This window comes from Pholcus phalangioides, unplaced genomic scaffold, assembly GCF_987345545.1.
Source record: "Pholcus phalangioides strain wild (caught in Gottingen) unplaced genomic scaffold, Ppha-v1.0 ptg000042l_1, whole genome shotgun sequence".
Lineage (NCBI taxonomy): Eukaryota > Metazoa > Arthropoda > Arachnida > Araneae > Pholcidae > Pholcus > Pholcus phalangioides.
The window spans coordinates 34677012-34702363 of record NW_028301628.1 but is presented as its reverse complement, the minus strand read 5'-3'; the positions used below and the strand labels follow the sequence as shown (position 1 = coordinate 34702363).

The window sequence follows — 25352 nt, the reverse complement described above, 5'->3', positions numbered from 1 at the left end:
GTCTTAAATGATTACGTAACAAAAAAATTAAATATCCACGAAAGTGACTACATTTTTAGATTCAATTTTTTTTGTATAGAAATTTTTTTACTATAGAGATTGTTAGTTTTACTTGGATTTTTTTAAAAACTCAATGCTGAGTTTTATCTATGGTATAAAAACCTTAGAGGAAGTAAGAGGAAATTAATAAGGGAGGTATATATCCTCTTAGGTAAAAACCCAAGGGAATCAACGACACCCAAATTATATTCATTAAAAAAATGTAACGCATGCTGCATAGCACAACCACTTAGAGGTTGACACAGCAGTTATGTTCAATCATCGGGGTGGGATGTTGAACATTTTCCAAGTCTATGAATTTAATGTCAATGTTAAAGCCATTTGGATTTATGTCTCATATTCCTAAACAAATGCTACATACAATTAGAGCTCTTGCACTATCAGTGGGTCAGTTGGAAAAACTATATTCTCAAGAGAAGTGTGATCTCTCACTCAGGGAAATGTATTCACCAGAGATTTCTTAGGTAGGATACCCACTTTGTACTGTAACATAACAAGCAAGTTATCAACTATGTAATTACATCTGTTATAATGTATTTACACTCAAGTTATTAGAATAAGGTTATTTAGAACTGTTCATTTTGTTTTTTCAGCTGCATCTAATAAAAAAATAAATTGTAATTATAATTTCGATAGATTAACTTTATATGTTATTCCATCCAGTTGTTAAAAATACACGTGAATTTCCTATGCAACTGATTCTTGCGTCAAATTCACTGCAAAAAAGCAACATCCATAGATTTTTTTTTGAATTAAAAATTGTAATCACAAAACAGAAAACACCTATTTACTGCTCATGAATAAATTTATTAGACACTTGTATACAGTATCATTAAAAGCATTTCACATGCACATATATGATCGTGCTACGTATGAATATACAAGATGATCAACTTCCAAGTCAGCACTGAAAGGTCATTTCATTCAGCATTTTCACCTGAAATGGAGGAAGTGGGTAAATCGATAAATTAATGAATATTGTAAGCTTTGTGTGTGTGTGTCATAAAAATGACAGAGTTAAAAATGAAGGTTCAACTTACTCGAGAAATTCATGGATTAAATCCATCTGCACTGAGTTCTACGTCGTTAACAGAAAAATGTAATTTCTTCCTTTTTATAACTCCCTCACTTCAGCAAAGTCAAAAACCTAAAAACATTTTAAATAGTTACAAATAATATTTCAATGTATCCATAGTGATGGAACACTACTAACAACCATACATGCACTTCACACACATTCCTCTCATATTTTCCTTCTGCATACTTTCTAGAAATTGTTCATTTGTTGATTAGTTCGAAAAATTTTACAAAATTGCTCACTTGTGTGTTTCAATAACTTTTTTTTCAATGTTCATTCAACAATTGATTATGTGTCAAAGATTCTCTCACATCTTTGGGTAGGGTGAATGATTTCTGAAACTTTTTGAGCAGAAGATGTTTGGGAAAGCTAGACCAAACTCACTTTAAATGAGAAAGAGCAAGTTTTTGCTTATTTTAGACAATTGTATTGCTCATTCAGAGATAAAATATCTTCAGACAATCCAAATATGATTTCTCTGCCTAATTAAAGATGCCTATTCACAATAATTATAAACAGGGACATACATAAACAGTTTTTAAAAATCATTGAAGGTGAGATAAAATGGAAACCTTGCTAACTCAACACCTGCTTAAGTGGGCAATTTTCTCGATCCTATAAGAGAGTTGAGTTATCAAGGTCCCACTTATACTACTGCACCACATATACACATTTCTCTAAGGAATTTAACATGATTGGCATGTGTTGGAAAGTGGATAAATAGTTTCTGTAAGGTTTCCCCCTATCGGGAAGGAGCATGATGGGATTAGAAAGCATGGGTGGGGAGAAAGGCCCTCAACGGTGAAGAGAAAAGAAGCTTGATGTGTTTTGGGTAGTTAGAGAGTGGCTCCTGTGGACTCAGGAAGTAGTTTCAAAGGCTTGCTGTAAACGAGGAGGACGTGTGAATATTATGTTTATTGTTGAAAATTATGATTAAACCAAGTAATATATATAAAAGTGACAGTGATTATGATTGTGGCAATCAGTCATTGTAAACGAACCCGACAGTTTGCTTCCTTAACACAAAACTAACATTCCTAAATTGGAATGCATTGGCCATGTTCAGAAGATGGTTGGTGCACGTTTGAGTTAACTAAAGAAAACCACGAAAGGATTGAGTGGTAAAGGTAAATTAACCAATAAACTACAAAATTACTATGGTATTGCTATTCGTAGCAATGTGGGAAATTTAAAAAATATGCAATTACAGCATCTATGGTGGTCGAGTGGTCATAGTGACGAACTCGTATCATGAGCACACGGGTTCGAACCCCACCATTGCCACAGTGGTGGTTGGCTGAAGTTGGTTTCTTGTGGCTCCTAACTTTGAGGTGCAAATGTGAGCCAATCTCCCCATTAAAAAAGTCTCGCCACAGAGAGCAACAGGCCTACAACGATACAATTACTTAATCATTACACTTCAATCATAGTTAGAAAAACTAGGGGCAGATAGCAGCACTAAGCATAAACACCGAAACAAACTCCACATCAGCTTTCACTACACATACATTCCAACATGTACCAGTTCTTCATGATATCCGCAAAGGAATATGGACGAGGTGCATGTGTGGTTTATTAGTAGTATGCAGTTACAGCTGTATTTTTTCATTGTTGATCCAGTCATAAAGAGCATAAGTGGGCAATGTCCAAGAGGACCCGACAGTTGGTGTAAGCATCAGAAAGCTGCATGTGAATGACATAAAATTACTGATAAATCTCCTGCTGGCGCCTCTAATGACAGCATAAATGTAATAAAGCCAACATACACGAGCCCTTGTGCACAATCCCTGTTTCAAAGTGCTTGCATGGTACGCTGCAGAACAACAGTGTGATTTGGACAATTTTGCCTCTAAGGGCACTTTTATCGAACTGCAAACAATGCTTTTGGGGACTATTGCAGTTCTGCGTTTTAATTCTGGCTATGTAGGCATATTGTCTGTACTTGAAATCTAGGAATCCTAGTTGATGAACTAGCGTCTATTTACTCTGGGTTGGGCGATGCGAGTGTGACATGTTCGAGATATCATACAACACTGGCAAAAAATGACCAGAAGAAAAAAAAGCAGAAAGTCAAAATTAGAGATATTTGAAGCAAAGGAAGTTCTGTCATACAAATGTTGAGAATTCTGAATGTTAGGAGTGTATGTGAAACTTTTTTTTAATGCATTTTCTGAGAAACTGATTTACATCAGTCTTGTCTGCTGCAAACCTAATGCCTACAAAACTTTAGAAGATATAAATTTTTTCCAGGGGTTCTGTACAGCTATGAGTATGCAATGAACTAGGATCTAAGCAATATCTTTGAAACTTTTTGTGATTTACATGATTTTGAATTTAAAATATTGAGTTTTTTTAAATAAAGTTTTTTTTCACGTAAACAACCATATCTCAAAATTTTTTCATTTGTTTATATTTCAAAACTTTTAGTTCATTGAACAGAACAATATTATAGCAACATACTGTGTGAAGAACAAGTTGATATAAGTAGTAGTATTTCACAATGTTTTGCATAAATACTGAAATTATACTAATTTTAGATGTATAATTACTCTAGGCAATATACATTTTCTTTTATTATGTTAATGTTTTTATTAAATATTAATGAAAAAACATTTTCTTATGTTTACATATGTTAAAAAACATGTCTTAGTTTTATTCCACATTCAAATTAAAAACACAAGCATTTCATCCAAAATAACGTTTTTGAAAAAGTACCTCACATGTAGTCAGTCGCCTTAATGCATGCTTCTCAAATAAAATACACATTATTTCAAGAACTAAATTACACTTAACTTTATAATGCTATTTCCTATGTAAGTTCAATGTTACAAAATTATAAATGGTTAGATACAGAAAAATTTCAAACAAAATGTAGAAAAATTAGACTTACCTTTAAAGAAATGTGCCGAAATCATACAAGATCTGCCTGTCATTTCCTTTAGAATACACCAGACTCTCCATACTCTGTAGTACAAAATATTAACATTAATTAACATTAATACCACTAAAACTGAAGTTTCACTCATAAAAATTAATTACTCATGCAATACATTAATAAAGTGCTTAATAAGCTACGTTATATATGCGACCATTAAAAAAATTCAAAATCATGATACATATAGAACCTGCAGCAATTAAGGGAAGCATGCGAATTAAATATAGAATTTGGCACTCATTTTGCATTGAATTAAAAAATAAATTTTTAACAATATATAGTGGGGTCTGACTGGTAGGGATGTAGTTTTTTTTAGGATGCATTACATTTTTATGCAGGAATTTTTAAGCGCTTTTGCACATAGCGAGTGTGTGTATCACGTTTGCATGTCAACTTTTACATCCAAAATATACGATTGGCATTTTCATAATAGGGTTTAGAGAGCCTTCAACTGTTTCCAGTCATTAAGATGGCCCGAAAATGAGCATTAATAAGACAAACATAAGATGCGGCATTATCGGTAGGCCAAACATAATATATTACTATAATACATGCTATTCCTATTTATGAATGGAATTTATTTACGAATATATACTATATCTCTTACACACACACACATAGATCATCTTGCGATCAGCACATATTTTATGACGAGGTCAGTCAGTAGGATTTTTCTCCCAAAAATTTCGACTAATTTAATGTATATTAACATGCAAAGTGAGTGATATGTCATGACTAAAAATATTACGAAAAATAAAAAAAATTCGGTTTCATCACGTTAACTTACCCTTCCGCTCAACAGCATGTCTTGTCATCTCGGCTGCAACTCCTCACATAGCCGCCTTACTGTATTTTTCGTTAACCTAAATTCCTTGCATCATCTTAAATGCATATATCAAGCATTAATAGCATCAAAAAACACGAAAACAATTGTTTGAATGTGAATATATCTTCTACTAGAGCACGCATCGCCGCCGCCATTACGGGAAATGTAGTTGTCCTCAAGCTTAAGGAGAGCGTCTCCTCACTCCTCCACTAGCGCCATCTTTGTCCTTGAGTAAGGAAGTAAAGCTTTCCTTATTTAAGGAAAAGCGAGCGGAGAATACGGAATTTTTTCTCCTTTCCTTTATTAAGGACAAACAGAGGGCTTAAGGAGAAAAACCTCGCTAAGGACAAGGGGAGAATCCAGCCTCCGTATAGTGTTGAAGGAGAGCGGACGCATCCGCTACATTCGTCTTCTCTTTCCGGCATTAGTTTTTCTTGCATTGGGGGCGCGGTATCCCGGTCGATACGATGCTCGCCTAAAGTACCAAAGGGTGTTTAGACATGTCGCGAGTTCGATACCCGGTTCGTCCTTGTCAGAAAACTTTCCTGACACAGGGGTACAACAAAAAACGGCGACTTGACCGCAGCAAAAAATTGCTACCGCAGGGAGTCCCCCATCGAGGGGTTAGCGCACCAACCACTCGATGAGTATAAAAAACAAGCCTGCCGTTCGGAATCGGCAATAAATTGTAGGTCCCGGTCTAATTATCCCTCGTGTGCAGAAAATGACCGTGGTGCGACAAAAATGATTAATGATTTTCTTGCATGGAAAGAAGCCTTAGACACCCTGGATCTTTTTTAAATTCAAATAAGTGAAAAATCTTAGCAGATCTCCCATTTTAAAAAGATTCTCCCACGCAGCCTACATCCATCAGGCATGCATTATTCAAGATTACGTGATAGAGGCAAAATAAACTGTCGGGTTGTTGCTTTCGTAGGAGAGAGATGGCAGCACTTCTGGAACACGCGACAGAAATTCCTCAATGACAAAGTTGATAATGGTAAATAACATATACAAAACACATACCGACATAAACCAATTCGTTAGTAGTTCCTTATTGGAATGTTTACGAGGTGCATTCTGCTGTTTAGTAGTAGTAGTCAGTGTCGTCTTAACGCATGGGCCCACCCGGGTATGGTCTGGGGGCCTCAAGAGAGAGAGGCCTCAGAAAAATGAGAAATAGTTGAATTTTTCGAGGATTTGCCTTTTCGAAATTACTTAAATATTATGGTTTAGGAGCCTAAGTGCGCCCCTCTATGTTGAATCTGCGTCTGTTTCAGATTCTACTTCCAAATCACTAGTGGATTGTTCACTGCTCCCAGTTATTATCAAAATAATTTCTGTATTATTCATCAAATAGCCCAAGAATTGTTGTAGTTTTCTCGTTGAGCCGTTAAGGAGGTGAGATACCTCGTAGATGTCGGTTTTTTGACCATTTTTGTCGCACTATGGTCATTTTCTGCACACGAGGGCTAATTAGACGTGGACCTACAATTTATTGCCGATTCCGAACGGCAGCCTTTTTTTAATACTCACCAAGAGGTTGGTGCGCTAACCCCTCGATGTAGGACTCCCTGCGGTAGCAATCTTTTTCTGTGGTGAGATGTCACCATTTCTGTTGTCAGGAAAGGTTTCTGACAAGGACGAACCGGGTATCAACACCTCTAACGGAGTTGTCGCGGAGAGGGTTAATTATATTTTTGAATTCAAATATATGTATAAATCACAAAATAATACAAAAAAAATAACTACAAATTAAAATAGTGTAATACAGTCAAACCTATGCATAATGATACTGTTTATAACGACAAATCTGCATGTTATATAGTCGAATTCTGTTATAACGAACTCCAAGAGACCGCAGAGATCGCTTCGCTATAACGGAATTTCGTTACAAAGTAATTCCAGGTTTTTGCATTGTTCCTATGTAAACTTATCTGAGGGGATTTGATAAGTGTTCGTTAAAACGAGATTTTTGCTATAACAGTATCGTTAAAACGGGATTCGTCTGTATAACGATAGTTTACTTGGTCCCGGCGGAATTCCTTTCAATAGGAAATAGGGCAGATCGTCAAACTATCTAGAACGATATTCTCTCTGTAATAATATTTTTTCTAGGTCCCTACAGTATCGTTATAGACAGATCATTTTACTGTACGAATATATATATACTATATAATATACAAATGCACACATACAAATCACAAATACACGCATTTATAACAAAATACTGTGTGACCTCAAGGGACAGTAAAGTCCTTCCAGCAGCCCTGAAGTAATTTTGTTATTGAAAATATTTCTCTTTCGGCAAAAGCTTTTATAAATTATAATATAATTTTGAATTCTTGTTTAACCAATTTTTATCGAAGAGTTGGTTTTTTGGTTATTCGATGTACGTTGAAAATTAATTTCTCTCTAACGAATTTTTCATGAAACGATGCGGCATCGTTATAAACAGAATAGACTACATCCTTTTAACGCAATGAAAATTTCAGTAAATAGTGAATTTATCTATATTGAATCTTACTCTAAAATCAGCTATTCAAGTCAGTTTAGTCACTCATTCGAATTGAACAGCTCATGGTCTTTCCAATCCGTAAACCAATTACGTCGAGTTTCTTCACAATAAAATAAAGACTGTTTTTGAAATATTTCTTCGATCTACATCAAATATTACCAGAGAAAGTCTAAGGTATGTTCGGAATGAATGGAAAAGAGTCCCAGTAATGTGAATGTCATTTACTGTAATGTTTTGTTTGTTTTATGGCTCTCCTATGATCCGTTATTCTTTTATTTTGTTCCGATTCGAGGGCATATTTATGATGGACAAATCCGAGTATCGGAGATCCACACACGTACAAAAACGGAAAGTAAGAGCATGTCCTGATATTCGAGAGGAATAGAAGACGCCACACGACATTAGGTTTTATTCAAGTTTCTGTTGCGGAATGATCACGTCCAAACGTTTCATGGAGATGTGCACAAAAGACATAAGTTCATAACTCATGTAGTAATACAAAGTTTTCTTGAGAAAGTTATTGATAAAAAAGTTCATATATCAGATAAGTCATAATTTATTAAAAACTCAAGCAATAAAGGAATACCAAAACAGGAAGAAATGAACTGAAAAAATTGAATATACAAGGTGTCCCGTAAGTGCTAATTCCTCCTTTATCTCTTCAACCATTCGTCGTAAAGTATGATTTCAATTTTTTAAAAAAGTTCAAATTGTGTTCAGAATTCACATTGTACCACCTTCAAGAGTGGCAATATAGTTATGTGACAAAATGAAAACCTAAATTATCGTACGTTCTCCCCGTCCATTAATTTCCAATTGGATAGTTGTTGCTTTCTCTTCTGAGCCCAACAAAAGAAATCTCGTGTTTCTAACTGCAATATTCACTGAGATATTTGAATTAAAAAGTCGGCGGAAAGTTGGGAAAGAACACTGTAAACTAATTGACAGCAATTCTTTCACTCGTTTATGCTGTACTCCCTAAACTTTTTCCTATATTTGAATTAAAATGGATCAGTTAATAGTGCAGTTGAAAACACGAGTTTTCTTTTGTAGGGCTCGGAAGATACAGCGTAAAAACTTCATAATTGGAAGCTAATGGAAAGGAAGACCGTATGAAAATTTAGATTTCTTATTTTGCGACACACTTTATTGTCAATCTTAAAGCTGGTATAGAGTGATTTCGGAAAACACTGGGCATTTTTTAAATTGGAATCATAGCTCTACGACGAATGGTTAATGAAATAAAAGTTCCATTCGGACTTACAGGACACCCTGTATTGTGATGTAATTCACAGTAATTTAAAACGTCACCCCGCTTATAACGTCAGTTTTCAAAGTTTCTTTCCAGCATAATTAGCTAGGGTGAGAGTGGTGCAGTGATGAGACGCTCCTCAATCAGCAAATTTGATTTACTCTTTATAAATTAAGTCACATAACTTATGATGCCATTTTTATTCACTTCCTATCGATTGCAGTTATGCTGAGACCTGACGGTACATACTTAATCTAGAGCGGCAAACATGAATTTAACAATATAATTACATTTCTTAAAAAATCAGCGAACAACAGACCTACACAACGAACAATTATTGAATCATTACTCTTCCCTCATAGTTGGAAAAATTGACGGCAGATGACAGCACTACACATAACAAGCATTACACAGAAACAAGACTTCACGGTGGTTTCACAAGACATAAACGCACGGCTTCCAGCATTTGGCGCAGGTCTTCTTGGACCACCTTGCTGAAATTTCTTCATTGAGACAGAGCTGCTTAAGAGGAAGATGAGCGAGAATCACTTTTGAAATTGAACGGTTGCCTTCAAACTTATATTAAGTCGGCCCGCTTAATGGGATAACGGATACCCTAATTAAACGGATAATATACTTCCTTACTAATTAATTTTTCTCGTTGAAATATTGTTAAAGTGCCTCGCTTAATATGATAATTTGGACCACCTTTCTTCACTTAATCAAATATTACATTTCACCCGTCAACTGTTAATACACATCAACCACTATACACAAAATGCTTTTATTTAATGAAACATTTGAAATTAATGGGAAATATATAAAGTTAAAATTTTATAACAAAAACAAACATAAACATGTGAGAGTTGGGTACACTAGAACCCAAGTATTCAATATGTACATTTATTTTATTTTTGTTCTCCGTTGAGCTAATAGAAGACGCTACATTTACCTAATCAAAAGTAAATATCTAGGTTATTGTGATCATTAGAGCTGGACCTTTATGACATGGAAATGAACGGTTGAAAACCTATCAGCAATGCCGTTTCATCTTTAGTTCATAAAAATCCGAGCCCTAGTGGTCATTGTAATTAAATATAATTTTCATTTCATTTTTGATGTCTGATTTATTCGATAAGCTTCATCACTATTGATCCTCCATCAGTTTTCAATATACAAATTATACTAACGTTGTGAAATGGGAATTGAACTTTTTCTCGCATAATCGGAAAGCCTTCGCTTAATCGGATATCGTGTGCTGGAATCGTTGATATTCGATTAAGCGGGCCAACTGTATATGGTCAAATGTGTAGTTGATATATTAGAAATTCTTATTTCATCGAATTGTTTGTCCATGGGACTATCTTTCAAACCGTTGGCAGACTATTTAAATCACTCTGTATATTACCTCATACATAAGTTTCTTCATAAATTATCTGTAACGCGATAATCTATAAATTCTCAGAGCTACTTTTATCTGTTTGCTATAAGTATGAAGGAAATGACAGCATTTCCTCCTGCCAGTGTTATCCTGAATTATTTTTTTTCTTTGCCAAGGAATATTTTTTTCTGTTTCTCGAACACGTGCATTTCTCAGGCCATAGAAACAGAGTGGAATTTTCCCTTTTATATGATGAACTTTGGTGTTCTTGAAGAGCACTTTCGTCATCCGAAGTTTCGGAATTGTTTGAAGAGGACTTCACTGGAGTAATCTGTCAAGATTACCGCGAGTAATCAACGTCGATCGATTTTTATTCCTAAGAAAATCTCGAAATCCCCCGTCTTTGTTCGTGTTCATGTAAAATGTGAGAACATGCCAAATGTGTCAGAACATATTCCTCTATGTTTTCGCTCCTTCGATATTTCGGACAAATGAACACATTAATTTGAATCATTTTGTTGATATCTCTAACATCACGATGATTTTGCAGACGAATCTATTCTTAAAGTACCTAAACCGGGCTACTTTTTGGCCATTTTTAAAAAATTGAAAAATTCACTTTCAAAATAATCCCAATATTATCACTACTTTTATGTTCTGGTAACATTTTTGTTATCCATAGGCTATCTTTCATTATCTGTATGTAAACAAAAAAAAAATTTTTTTTTTAATTGAGCTAATTAAAAATATATATACGCTTTGGGGGGGGGGCAATGCCACCCTTGTATGACTTCGTTACCTTGGTCTGACGAATGTTATTTGCCATACAGGGGTTTCCCGGAGGAATTATTTATTTTCTTAATATAAAAAACGCATTTGTCGTCAACGCAAGACGCATTTTGTCAACGTAACTAGTAAATGCTAGTTCATCCTCGGCACTAAAACCTTTGGGATGACTTTATTTGCACGAGAATGCATTTTCAAGTTTTTTTTTTGTTTTGTTTTTGCGATGATACTTCGAGGTACTTTTACGTTTCTTTGCAGCTTGCCTTTGGTATTGTAATATAACAGATCTAATTACATCTAAAAAGTTTGGAAGGTAGTCATTGCTGTAGTCTGCATAACTTCTACTTCCAAACAGACGATTGTATTCCATGTACATGCTATCTTTTCTATTTGGAAACAAAAACTTGAAATAGGATCAACAGATGAAAAATTAACATAATTATCCAATGCATTATTATTTTATTAAGTATATTCAAAAGCAAATTACCAAGGATTGCAAAAATACTACCCTATTTGGCCCATTAAAATGTTTGGCCAAAGTAGTGGGTATTTTTCAAGTTATCGGAGCTTAAATTTTCAATTAATGTTTTCGGAAAAAGTGAAAGATTGGAGACGAAATGTTAATTATACTACAGTTAAAAGCATTGATTTGTGTTTCTAATTAGGCATCCACCTAACTTGACAAAGCTGGATTACAAACCCCATAGCTGAAAGTTTTAGAGATTAAAAACGTGCAGTCGCAGAATACAAAACGGCCACTTTTAGTGCCTAGTCGGAAATATTCGTAAACCCCCTCAGTTGCCTTGCTTGGTATCGATACTTAGCAAGAACAACAGAAAATATTTCCGAGATTCCTTTTCGACAGCACACAATATCTCGAATTAAGTTTATTATTTTATTGTTTTGGACCAAAGCGCCAAAGTAGCTCACGTGATATAATGACTATTTGCAAGAAATATAGTATATAAAACTGCTACCTTAGACACAAGGAAAAATAATCTTTTTTGAGGTTATCAAAGGGAGTATTATCCTAATTCCCCATTTTTAAATTATTATAATTTTTTTTCTCAACACTACTTTCTCATTCATACAATTATTGTTTAAACCGGGGCCTTCAGTTTACGACCAAATACCTCCTTTAATGTGAGAATTCCGTCCCATATCTGCTCTGGGTAGAAACTTTTTGTGACAACGATTTGGTTTTACGGTCATTTTGGTGCCACCTCTTTCTGTCCTTGGTTGACTAAGTACATCTAATCAGGAATGGCCCTGGAATGAATTGAGCTTGTTGAAATCAAAGAAACTGCTCTGGTACATTGGGCAATGTCTTATCGATCCCTATTGCGAGTTTTCAGGCTTTTCCCTTATTTTAACATGAAAAATTCGGCATTTGTCATTTTCACTTCAAAATATATAGGGTAGATGACAGAATCAGTATAACAAGAAGCAAGAACATTAATCTGACAACGAAATGCAGAGTGGACGGGAAGTCCAAGAGAAATTTCAAAAATTAATTTCAAATATCAACCAATTGACATAAGGGTGCAGTTTGCTCTAAAAATTCTTATCATGGCCAAGAGTTATTTTGATAAATTAAAAAAAAGGTTCAAACTTCACTCACAGGTGGCACTCTGAAACAAAATCTATTCATAACAGATAGAACGCAATACAAACAGAACATGATGGATGACAATTGTGACAATTTGCGTTTCATAAAACTTTCACATTTCAATATGAGCTCCCTTTTTAGCTGGGGTGCATCTAAACGGGTGAAAGGATACTAATGTTGAAGTACATTATTTTCATGCAACAGAATTGCCATAACCATTAATTAGGTACTGTTTGTGTTGCATTTTAAGTGTTATGTCGAGTATTTTGTTTAATAGTGCCACCTGTGAGTGAAATTTGAAATATTCTTAATTGCTGAAACAACTCTAGGCCATGATGAGTATTTTAGTGCAAATTACTCCTTTTTAGTTCAAATGACTGATTTATTATAAATTTTTAAAATGCGTCCATGACTTCTCGTCCACTGTATATATACAAACGCAACACATAACTACATGCACCAATTCGTTAGTGTAATTCCATCATAAAATATTTGAATATGCACAAATATTTTAAGTCATAAAATTCTGATATGCTACAGTAGAATTAGTTTCTAACACACGCAAACAAGTGATCACCTCAATATTATTCGAGATGAAAAATCCTTTTATGCATCGAATTATAGCTAAAAATTGCGTGAGCATGTCTTCATAAAGTCATAAAAAAACACAACAAAAAGTGGTAAAATTATGCCGTATAAAAATATTACGTCACTTTCCATTATACATGTGATCAAATACAAAAATAATTAACGCTAAAATTTTAATGCACTGGAATTGAATTAATATACTAACTGAAAATCGAATAAAATACATTTAAATTTATAGTTTAAGGATAAAATTCTGTCCAATTAATTTATAAAACCTATGTAATGAAAAACAAAATAAACAGAAATGTACGTAAATTATGGATTAAAATCATATCAACGATTTCCTAGGTAATGTTTTGTAATTTTTAACGTATGTGGAATCATTTTATTATGCGTACCGAAACGATTTCAGACTTTCTTTTCGTTTACTAAAAAGCTAAATCCATCAAGTACTAGTTATTTCAATTAAAAAAAAAATCTGAGCATTTAGAAGTTATGGGAGAAAGTAAAGGTAATTTTGTGCACGCAGATAAATGTGTTGAAATGAGTTCACAGTTTAACTCGCATCGCATTGTGAAGAAAGTGACAACCACATATTGAGTATAAATATTCCAATAAAATATCTATCGCCATTTTTCTCCATCATCTCGCATCCAAAGGGTGGAATCTTCGAGACTCAGACAAAGAAAGAATGATCCAGCGATTCATCCATATTTAATCTTGTAGTTCGGCAATGGATCTTCATCAGCCGTTTGTGGACGTGGGTTTCCTCTTACAACAGCACCACAATCGCCATTTGTTTCGAAGTAATCGGAGGAACTTTCTTCGGAGAATATAAATCAATGTTATTCGCACACAAATTGCGGATGAATGTTTAAATCTAAACTAACGAGCATGCGTTAAAATTTTAACGCGTCAGAGTTGGACGAAACGTTACAAAAATTGAGTTTATTCGAGACGAAATGCAATTGGAAGAAAAATTAGTCATTGAGAAGAACAGAGGAATATCCTTAAAAATCAATAATGGAACAATTATAAATTTTTGTATCCATCAATAAATCCGAAAGAACATACTATATATAATTATCAAAAGTTCATATCAAGGTAACTATTTGGTAACAAACGTTCAAAATTTCTAGTATTTTTTTATACATACTTCATCATTAAAATTAACCTGATAATCTATATTTTTGTCGATATTCAATTGTTTAGTCTCAGAAAACAAAGGAATTATAATAAGCAAGGGAGTGTTGAGTTAATATAAAAAGAAATTGAAAAAATACGTACATTAATTCAACCAGAACAAAAGATTTCAAGATAATGCAGGGTCAAGGAATGTAATAAGAGAAAGCTAATGATACATAGTAATCACCACGGAAGAATAGTGGAGACAAATTGATCATTATATTTAAATGAGTAAGGGACAAGTTTCTGTGAATAATTAATGAGAAATCTTCAACATATACGTATTTTCTACGCACACTTTCGATTTCGTATATAATGCTTTATTTTTTGATAATTATTTATAATGATGGATACACATATAAAGATATTACTCCATTATCCCAAGAAAATCCTCAATCTGTCTATAAGATGGTTGGAAATAAATTAGGAGGAAAATGAAATGTTTTGTACAGATTTTTGTTTTGAATTCCCAGAACCTCTAGAGAAAATATGAAAGAAATCTGAGGTTTTTTCCATTGTTCAAAAATGTTCCAAATAACTTCATCCAAATTTAATTTTTTCTTCAAGTATGTATGAACTATAATGAACCTAGCTATAAAATTTGTTCTAAAATTTGAGAAGGAATCTGGTTGCATAAAAGCTGTAGGAGTTTTCTATTTAGGGGGGGGGGGAATAATTTGCGTGAAATCAACTTTGGAGAGGGTTGGCGTATAAATAAATTCGTATATTATTTTTCCTACCCGTGTTGTGCAATTATAACGAGCACGTCAGAATGATAAAACGGGACTAAAATTTACGAAAATGACACAGGAGAAAATTTATAGGAGAAAAAGAATCTACAAATGTGACGTGAGAAAAATACGGAAGTGTTGAAAACCCCTCGTAAATCATTTTTTTATTTGAAACGCCATTTTATCACGCTATGCGTTGAGAGTTCGTAGGATATAGTTTAACTCGGTTATAACGGCATTCGGGTATTCGCGGAATTTGGATGTCATGACGGAGGTTTCGTCACAAATAAGTTTCACGTATTCGAGATGTTGTCTTTGATGAAAGTCATTAGCACATACATATGAAGATGGGTAATGTCACTCTCCGACTTTCATACAAAATCCATTTCTGAATCAAACATAAAAACATAGTAACCAGTATTTTGGAACATAAAATTTACATCAGCATGCAGCTATAGTTTCAACATATAGCTAAAATATATAGTTTCACATAGCAAGTTTTTCTTTTACATGAAATACATCGGTTTGAAACTAACAACCATTATATTTTATAAATTACAATGGATAAATTTGTAGCGACCCGTTTTCAACTGTGTTTACTACTACTATTATTATTAAGTATAGTGTGGCAACTTGTGTAATTTTTGGTGTCAAAGCCGAGCATCACTGTTATTTTGTTTACATTCGTCTTATCCACACGCCTGTCGCCCGCTCCTGGTATTGGGGTATAAACAATTGTGAAATTCATAAATAAAACATGAGTTTATAACATATTATCGATATTAATCTTGTGATTTCTCATACCGAACAACGGTGCCTCCCGCACTTCAACAGTTTTGTTTTTATGCAATAGGTAGCAGCAGCAGCAGCTAATCCAGCGTTCAAGCAATATTTATGTGCAATCTTCTTCTGTGCAAACATTATCGATGCCGGAAAGCTTACACAACGTCTCCTCCCAAATATTCACAACCATTTCAATTATTTATTTTCTTAAAAATAAATTTTATTTCACTGAATCTCTGATTAGCAGGAAAAAAAAAAAACAAGGAAAACCATCTGCCCCCCCCCCCCCCCAAAGCTTCAGGACAGTGCATTTACTAGTCAAAAACCAGAACTTTCCCTGGAATGCGGACGTCTAATCATCCTAGCTTAGGATGAATCCCATTATTATTTTCACCGAAAGAGTTAAATATACTGAAGAGAGATCAAATTAACCGAGAAACATTTGAGAAGGAACCCCGTAAGGAATCCAATCCTGATGGCAAACCAAACATTTCAGCCTATGAGCCCAGTAAAACTTTAGGGAAAACCACCAAAGATTTCAGAATAAAAGATCAGTTGTTGCAATATATAAGGGCGTATGACCACACCGGGCTGCTAAATATTAGGACTGTAAAAATAGATCAAAATACATCGACTACACATTTGCATCATGGCTGCCACAGGAAACATTTATGTGAATCGCGCGCATGTGTGTCGGAACACTTACATCATGTCGATGAAATAAGTTTATATATATTACTGCCAAAGCCCGAAGTTGGCCACCTTGAGAACTGGCCATCCTAGCGGACGAAAAACAAATAAGTAGAGAGGTAAAATTTTGCGGGCTGTGGCAACATATTTATTAAATAGGCGAAGTAATTTAGACGGACAAAAAATAAAGTAGGAAATAATTTGCGATCCAACAGAAAATAAAAAAGTGGGGGAAGTAATGAATAAACAGATAATAATTGAATAACCAATAAATGAAAAAGGGGAATGACTTTCGGTTCAGCAATAAGTAAATAAAGAGAAGAAATACTTTTCGGAGGTGTAAAAATACATATATGGAGGAACGATTTGCTGACAAACAAAAGTACACATGAAAAGGAGACATAATTTGCGCACAGCAAAAAGTACTGTAAGTACTGAAAAAAAAGGAATAATTTGCGGACAGGCAAAAATATATAAAAATGGAAATAATTCGCGGACCAGGAAAAAACATCATAACCAGGAGAAATAAGTCGCGAACCGGAAAAAAAAACAAAAAACATGAATAGCAGATATAATTCAACTTTTTCTAAACTTATTGAAATTTTTTTTTCAATTAGAATATATAATTTCCCGTGTTCTACAATTTTTTTTTTTATAACCAATTTGGTTTCATAAAAGGACGAGGTGCTGAAAATGCTCTTTTGGCCTTTTCGAAATTTATTTATAATGACATTGACAAGAAAAAAAAAATTACTATTGCATCTTTTTAGATATTTCTAAGGCTTTTGACAATGTAAACCATTATATTCTCATTAAAAAATTTTAATCATCTGGTATCCCGGGTTCATTTCAAATTGGTTCACTTCATATTTATCTAATAGGGAACAGAGAGTCAAAACGCAGAATAATTAGAGTAATTATATCCAAATAAACAGTCCTACAGGCATCTACATTGGGTCTCCTATGTTTTTTCTTACTTTCATTAATGATCTAGGTATTTGGAATTTTATAGTTCCATGATCACTTATGCCGACGATTCTGTATTAATGTATTCATGGGATGATCTTGCAGTCTTAAGAAGCATATAAAATATGATTTGATATTAATCAAAAATGGTTCTAAATATATGTGAAAAAATGGAATATTTTTCACATATTTTTTTTATTTAATGTTTTGTATTATAGCCTATATGTGTCTTTTTTTTATTTTATTCATTAATTATCATGTAATTTTTCAATCATCCGAACAGGAATCATAGCCTCTTGACGATATTTTTTTACAAAATTAATGTTCAATCTCTGCATGTTAAAAATGAATAAATTTGATTTGATTAGAAAAAGAAATCAAGGGATTAACAAAAATATACACAATTAAGAGAAATAGTTTGAACACTGGCAAAAAATACATGAACTGTACTTTTTCTATTACTGTTGAAATTTTGTAGCAGCTACATGAGTTGTGTGTGTGTGTGTGCTGTGTGGTCGGAAATTTTTGCTCACCAGCAAGAAATACCCATAGAACAACGGTTGAAGAACCCTGAAAGATAGGGACAGAGAACACTATCTGTAGAATACAACGTGTAAATAAAATAAACGATTTGTGAAATGTTGGAGAATAAATCACTCCGATGCCTCTAATCTTTAGCAATGCTAAAATATTTGTGTAAGGAATATATTATTTAATTACTTTCCACTCCAGCTCTCTTTCTCAGAGACGCTAAAACATAAATTTCCCAAATGGAGCAGGTTCCAAATTGTACTCTATCACGAAACTTAATGATAGAAATGGCGGATAAATTGTTCTTCAAAAGCGTGGGTTATATTCTAAATAAGAATTTCTGTATCCTTCAAAATGGTGCATAAAAGAGCTTTGTTCTCCCGTGTGACATCGGAATAGCACTTGTTACGAAGCCTTTAAGCGTGCGTTTTAACCATTAAATCTCTTGAAAGTGAGTACGGACTTAATCAGAGCACTGCGTCTTTGTGTGAATCCCCATGTAACATCATATTCAGTGTGATTATGTATATGTAATTTTTTGAAGAATAAATCTTTGAGAATTACCACGAAAAAGTTACTATAATAAAACTTCTAAGAATCGCTTTCGAAATATGCCTGTTCTGGAGCAGACCTCTAATTTCATTTAAATCGCGAGCATGATCTATAAAAATCATAATCATAAGTAGGAACACTCGTGTGATGATGATGATTAGGCGTATGTGCTCCAACTAAATAAGCATATTTGCGGATCCTTAAATGCGAATTGGTGCAGTTTGTTTTCCATTGTCAGAAGTGAATAGAAAATCAGGCATATGCATCAGGATTTTTGTTGCTCTGGTGAACACCACGATTTTCATGAGCAGCAGGTTTATGATATTTGGAGCTGATTTTAAATATTACCCATGTTATTGAAAAAGACTAGGAAATACTAATTATGCTGTATGGAGGTTTACCGTATCTTATATTGTGGTCAGCAATAACCCAGGCATATTGGCACCTTGGGCAACATTAACTATAACTATTTGTATGGCAAACACAAATTATAATTTCTCGGGGAACACGCGGCGATGTCTCAGAGAAATCTTAGATCTCCTCAGAAACTTAGGCGAAGATGCCGGGACATCGGAAACCTTTCGTGCGGTTTTAGGAGAAATCTTTGGCATCTCCACTCTCCGTGTGGCGATATGTCATGGAAGTTTTTTATACCTCTACTACACCCTTGTGGCGGTGACTCGGGGAACCTCAGATTTCCACCAAACCCTGCATGACCTCTCGAGGAAACTAGTTCTTTACGTAACTCTTACAGATATCTCGAAAAATACTTGACTTTCCGCAGACCAGTGTAACTGGTGAGACTACGGTATGCTTTAGATCTCCGTGGAACCCTTCTCGATGCCTAGAAATATACTTAGATCTCTAATAATCCCTTGGCACGGGGAAACCTTAGATCTTCGCATAATCTTTCGTTACGTCTCAAGAGGGGAACTTTATATCTCCACGGAAAAGTTTGTAATGCTTCATGGAAATCTCAGCCCTCCGAGGAACCCTAGCAGATGTTTCCGAGAATACTTATACATTCGGCTGATGCGATAAGCAATGCAACCTACAACTCGTCGTGGATTATATCGTGGTAGTATTGGCTCAGAGAACACTCTGCCTTAGATCCCTACGTAATACTTTCTGACATATCGAGTTCAGATCCCCACGAAACTCTTGCCGATAATGCGGAGAAATCTCATATCTCTATCTCCACGAACCCGTTGCGATGATTCGGGGCAACATTAAAATTTCGCAGAACTGTTTGTGACGTCTCGGAAAAACTACGGGCTCATTCAACACCATCTATAGCAGAAGGCCTCCACGCAAAACTCGTGACATCACTGGATATCACCTCACCTATAGCCGTTGGATATAGCAGACTAACGAGGATACACACTGAAGTGATACGGTAAGCCACACAATCTGCAACCAGACATGAATTGGTAAAAAGCCTTAATTTCAGGGTTTTTTTTTAACAAATCCTTGTCGAGTTGCAGGTTGTATCGCTTATCGTATCAGTTCAATGTGCACCCTGCCTTAGATCTTGGCAGAGCTTTGGATTTAGGTAGATGCTTATAACCGCGTGCAATAGTACAAGAGATGAAAAAGTGATCATCCGGTTGTGAATCTATTGTGCGATTGTTACAATAACCTGTATTTATACTTGAAGTCAATGAATTTGTTTCATGAATCAACAGAAATAATTGCACTTTTCCCAAATTAATAGCCTCATGATATGAGAAGCACCCTTGGAGCGGGTCATAGAAGCTTAGTGATCGAGCAATTTTCAAAGAAAATAAAATTTTTTATGGATATCTCCTTCATAAGAAAGAGGGTTCCTTAATAGCCACGATGTCGGTAGATAGAAGAAATTCTCAGAAGAAGCTTTAATGGGGGTCTCCCGCGGAAGCATTAGAGCTCCAAAGGAACTCAATACCGAGTATAAACATTAAGCATCACTTATATCTGACTCTGTGCCGAGTTATATCTTTTCGCGGTTCTTTAGTATTTCCTGCGGCGGGACGCAGCCTTGACCATTACAAGTAGTCAAAAAGTACATCTATGCCAGCGCATGCGTGGATTACGCCATTTATTATCTTGATAGAGCCGCAAGTGAGCGAAAGACAACCGTGTCTCTTTCGAAATCCACACTAATGGTGAAGAAAAATTACGAAACTTTTAAAGAACTTGAGACTAATCGCTCTGAGTAATCTGAATGTTTGACATCAGAAATTCATTGAAACGTAATTGTATGGTTCATTAATTTTGAGAATTAATGGATCTTCAACAAAACTAATTACTTATACGGTAAACGGATTCGTCACAAGCATGCTGAACTCAGTCGTGTTAATCGTTGCGACTTATCACGTGGGACGTAATATATACACAATCTACGGTTCCAAGACTGCTAAAATTCGAAACATTTTCTGTCGGAAAAATAACTTGCTGTTGTGGTATGTTTGAGACGGTTATGAAGTGGATGAGAGCAGAAAAGTGGTTGAGGAATAAGATTCTTATGACCAAGAATCATCATATAGATCGTTTTTTGAGTAGCAGTGCTATTTGCAGCAATGCTTAAGAAGGAATTTTCCAGAAATATATTGATGTTGCCTTGAATTGAGAAGCACTTTTTTTAGAAAAAAATATCTTTAATGCTGCATAAACAGCATCGTTGCTTTGAACACTATTAGAAAGCCAAGGATGATCGTATGACAGTATTGAGTATAAAATATCATTGCCTAGAAATTGAACGTATTATTTATGAACATTCACCTAGAACACCATTAGCGAAGCATCATTATTCATGACACCTTTGTTCAAAATATAATAAATTGTTGCGAATATTTCTAAGAATAAGTTTTTCAAGAAAAAAAATTTTGAATACTGTTTGAGAGCGAATGATGCATGCGCATCGGACAACGCTAAAAAATAAAATATTATTCAAACATTTCCACATAGAACATCGTTTGACCAGCATTGTTATTCGGGACGTTATTAGAGATTTGTTGTGTTGTTAAAAATATTGTTCACAAAACCTAAATTTTCATCCAATAGCAGTGGAACACGAAGAGAACCAAACCGGTCTCGTATAATAGGCCTATTACAAAATTATCCATTTTGTAGATTAATAAATCTATTTATTTTTTATTAATTATTTTATGTATTATTTATTTATTTAGTTGTTCATTTATTACATTAATTACAAATTTATTTAATCTTGCAAATGAAAATTTCAAAATTATTCAATCTTTGTGAAAAATCGAATATTAATTTAATTTTTTCCCAACTTTGTAATGGCCAAACATTGGTTTTAATAATTAGAAACTTATTATTATTTATTGTAGAATTATATATATATATGTTGTCATAAATTTAACTTTGTTTAAATCACCCAATTTTAAGAAACAGTAAAATTTAATTTTTTTGTTTTTAATTTTAATACTGTTTCTGGACATGAGCAAGTTAAGGAAAAAAATACAGGGACTTTTTTTTCATGAATTTCTTTTTCGATACCTCTAAAGCATAACAAGAAAACTTGCTGAAACATAAACAAGAATAAAGAAGACTTGGAAATTGAAAATACACTCATTGCCATAAAAATTTGCGCACCAAGAAATAATTGTGGGATCGAAACGAAAGTTGGCCTGAAGGTGCATGTCGGGCACATATGCAAATGATTAGAAATGCAGCGTGATTGCGCATTGCGTAATGCCACTAGAGGGCGTTGAACTTCGTTCTCCTTGGAGTATAAAACAGGTAAGCAGAGCTTGCTGGAGTGTATTTAATCGTTTGCAAAGGAAATGCTGAGGTAGACATGCCGTTACGCCGCCGTTGAAGACCATATGAGCAGTTGTCAGAGTTCGATAGGGGAAGAATCATCGGGATGATGGAAGCTGAGTGGTCAGCTCGGCGAGTAGCTCGTCAACTAGGCCGTTCTGATTTTACTGTGAGGAGGTGTTGGGACCAGTGGACAGAAGAGACGTCATTTACACGGCGACCAGGTTCAGGACGCCCTCGACAGACCAGTCGTCGAGAAGACCGTCACATCATCCGAAACGCACGCGTAGAGCCAACTGCCTCATTATTGGCCGCTATCCAGACACAGGCAGCAGCTTCACTACGGGCCCCTGTGTCTTCCTGAACCATCGCAAGGCGCCTGGCTGAAGGACATCTGGTATCGCGGCGCCCATTACGTGTGCTGCCAATGACACCCACCCACCAACGCCTCCGTTTGGAGTGGTGTCGAGCACGACGGGATTGGACTGAAACGGAATGGAACTAGGTCGTCTTCAGCGACGAATCGAGATTTAACTTGAGCAGTGATGACAATCGTGTTCGTGTGTGGGGGCCCCGTGGTGAACGCTTCAATCCTGCCTTCGCTTTACAGCGACACACCGCTCCCACAGCTGGTGTCACGGTATGGGGTGCCATTGCTTACGATACACGGTCACCCCTAATATTGATCCATGACACAATGGCAGCCCAGCGGTACGTCCATAACATCCTTCAGCCACATGTGTGGCCACTCATGGCAGGGCTCCCAGGAGCCATTTTTCAACAAGACAATGCTAGGCCACACACAGCAAGGATGTCACAAGACTGACTCCGCCACATTACCACCCTTCCCTGGCCTGCTCTATCCCCAGATTTGTCACCAATCGAGCATATCTGGGATCATTTGGGACGGCAAGTTGGACACCCTACGAGGTTGGTCGAACTAGAGGCGCATTTACAGCAACTGTGGAACGAGATGTCTCATGACATCATACGGAACTTGTATGCCTCAATGCCCGCTCGTATCGCATCGGGCATTCGCGCTAGAGGGGGTCCAACAGAGTACCAAAACTTCTGTTCATCTGTACTTTTTTCTGCAATAAATGATCCTTTTTCTTGGATTTTCTAATCACTTACTTATATCAACGTAGTACTTACATGTGTAAAATTTCGTTTCATTTTGACTTCTTCTGGGTGCGCAAATTTTTATGGGAATGAGTGTATAATGCGCTTCTTAAAAAAATAACTATAAATATAACAATCATTTCTTCAAATCCACTACAAACTTGTTGCACCGCCAATTGGTCGAGGTTTCTTGATTTTTATTAGGATTTGGCTCCTCGGATACCACATTTCATCGGCTGGGTCAGACCATGAGTAATTTTCAAAACTTTGTTCATGGCCTTTACACACGCCTTCCCAATTTGATCAAAATTGGTGAGCATGTACTTCTATTATCACCCGAAGAGAGCCTCTTCTAGTCTTTCATTTGAGTAATTGCAGTTTATAAATCAGAATATAACCAAAAACTTTCTTCAGACAACAGCTCACAGAAGATGATGCAATAAATGCTGTTGGTGAGTCACCTACAGGTTTCTGAATCGGAGTGAAAAATCTTGAAACCGATAGTCCATCCATACGTTCCCAAGAAGGGGAACATGGAAGCCAAGAAGAGTGACGTCATTCAACCTGCTCTGTATATAAGTAACGAGCTGCGATCGACTACTCACATTTTATGTTTCACTTTCCTGTACGCGCGCGTCGTTGCGTTCTTAATATGTACGTGTTAGTACGTTAAACTAATAATGTTCCGTTGTTGTTGATTAAGCCTAATTAGTATTAAAACCGTTAGTCTCATCTTTGGAGTCAGATGTTTCAAGTGTCTATAAGGTGTCTTCAATAGTCATTAGATGCAATGTATATCATACATTCCATCGTTGTATGGTACAAAAGTGGCAACCTGCCACTGAAGATTCATAATGAATGAGCTACTGCTTCACTAAACACCAACCCTGGCCATACCGCTGTATTGAAATTTACTGCCATTAATGAGTTGGGTTGGTAATGAAGGTGCCACATTTATCGATGATAATGAGTATGAGCTGGATATTTTTCTGAATGTTCATTCTGAATAAATGAGCTTATATGTCTGACCCGTTTTTGTCAAATTATATTACTTTTCTGGCTTTTTGAACGATGAAAAAATGGGAGTTCAATAAATTCTAGCTCAGTGGTCTAGAGACCAATCTTATTTAAAAAATTTTGTTCTGTATAAATTTACTGAAAAAATCATTTTTCAGTCCGTTGGAAGGATGTTATGAGGGTCGAAAACCCTGGGTAAAACAGGGGAAGACACGAGAAAAAACATAAACGTCTAAAAGGGGCCACGGACAAAAAATTTTAAGAAACACTGGTATAGAGAGAACGCGCTCGCTTGCACGCACGCACGCACGAGCACACAGACAGAAAGAAAATAAATTATATATATAGATATTGAATGAATGAAATATGAATGCAACCGAAACTGAAGAGACTTTTTCACTGAAATTTATTCAGGTGGCACTGTTTACCGAATCGAGGACAAAAAATAATCCAAAACACAGTCTGAAAAAAAATGTTATAACTTCCAACCAGGTATAGCTGTCGTCGGCGGCGGTGACCTGAGAATTTGTAGCGACGGTGGCCTCAGGAACGGGAACGGGCACCGCCTTGTCAACGGCATCCGCCTCCGGAACGGGAATCGCCTCGGGGACGGGAATCACCTCGGGAACGGCGACCACCTCGGGAACGGCGACAACCTCGGGAACGGCGACCACCTCGGGAATGGCGACCACCTCGGGAACGGCGACGTCAGAGGCCTGGTTTCCCACGGGAGCTGTCGACACGTGGAAATCTCCCCTCGTTCTCATGAAATCGTGGATAGGTGGATGCACCCGTCTGCCGCGGTAGCGTCCGTCCTCGTCCAGATGTCCCTGAAATGAAATATAAACCTCTCTCTCAAAACAAAGAGAATACAATAATACACGTAATTACAATCGATTATAGTTAACCTCAGAAGGATCTTGTAATCACACCACGGTCATATTCTGCACAAGGGGACTGATTAGATGAGAAAAAAC

The 25352-nt window shown here is 35.7% G+C and overlaps 1 long non-coding RNA gene across 1 annotated transcript; it reads right to left on the bottom strand.

Moving 5' to 3' along the window:
- Positions 1-846: 846 nt before the first annotated feature.
- LOC149064935 (uncharacterized) lies at positions 847-5238 on the bottom strand. Its single transcript, XR_016195707.1, has 4 exons — positions 4861-5238; positions 4029-4102; positions 1101-1207; positions 847-997 (listed from the first exon to the last, which is right to left on the bottom strand). It is a non-coding gene; the product is annotated as an uncharacterized LOC149064935 (long non-coding RNA).
- Positions 5239-25352: the final 20114 nt, after the last annotated feature.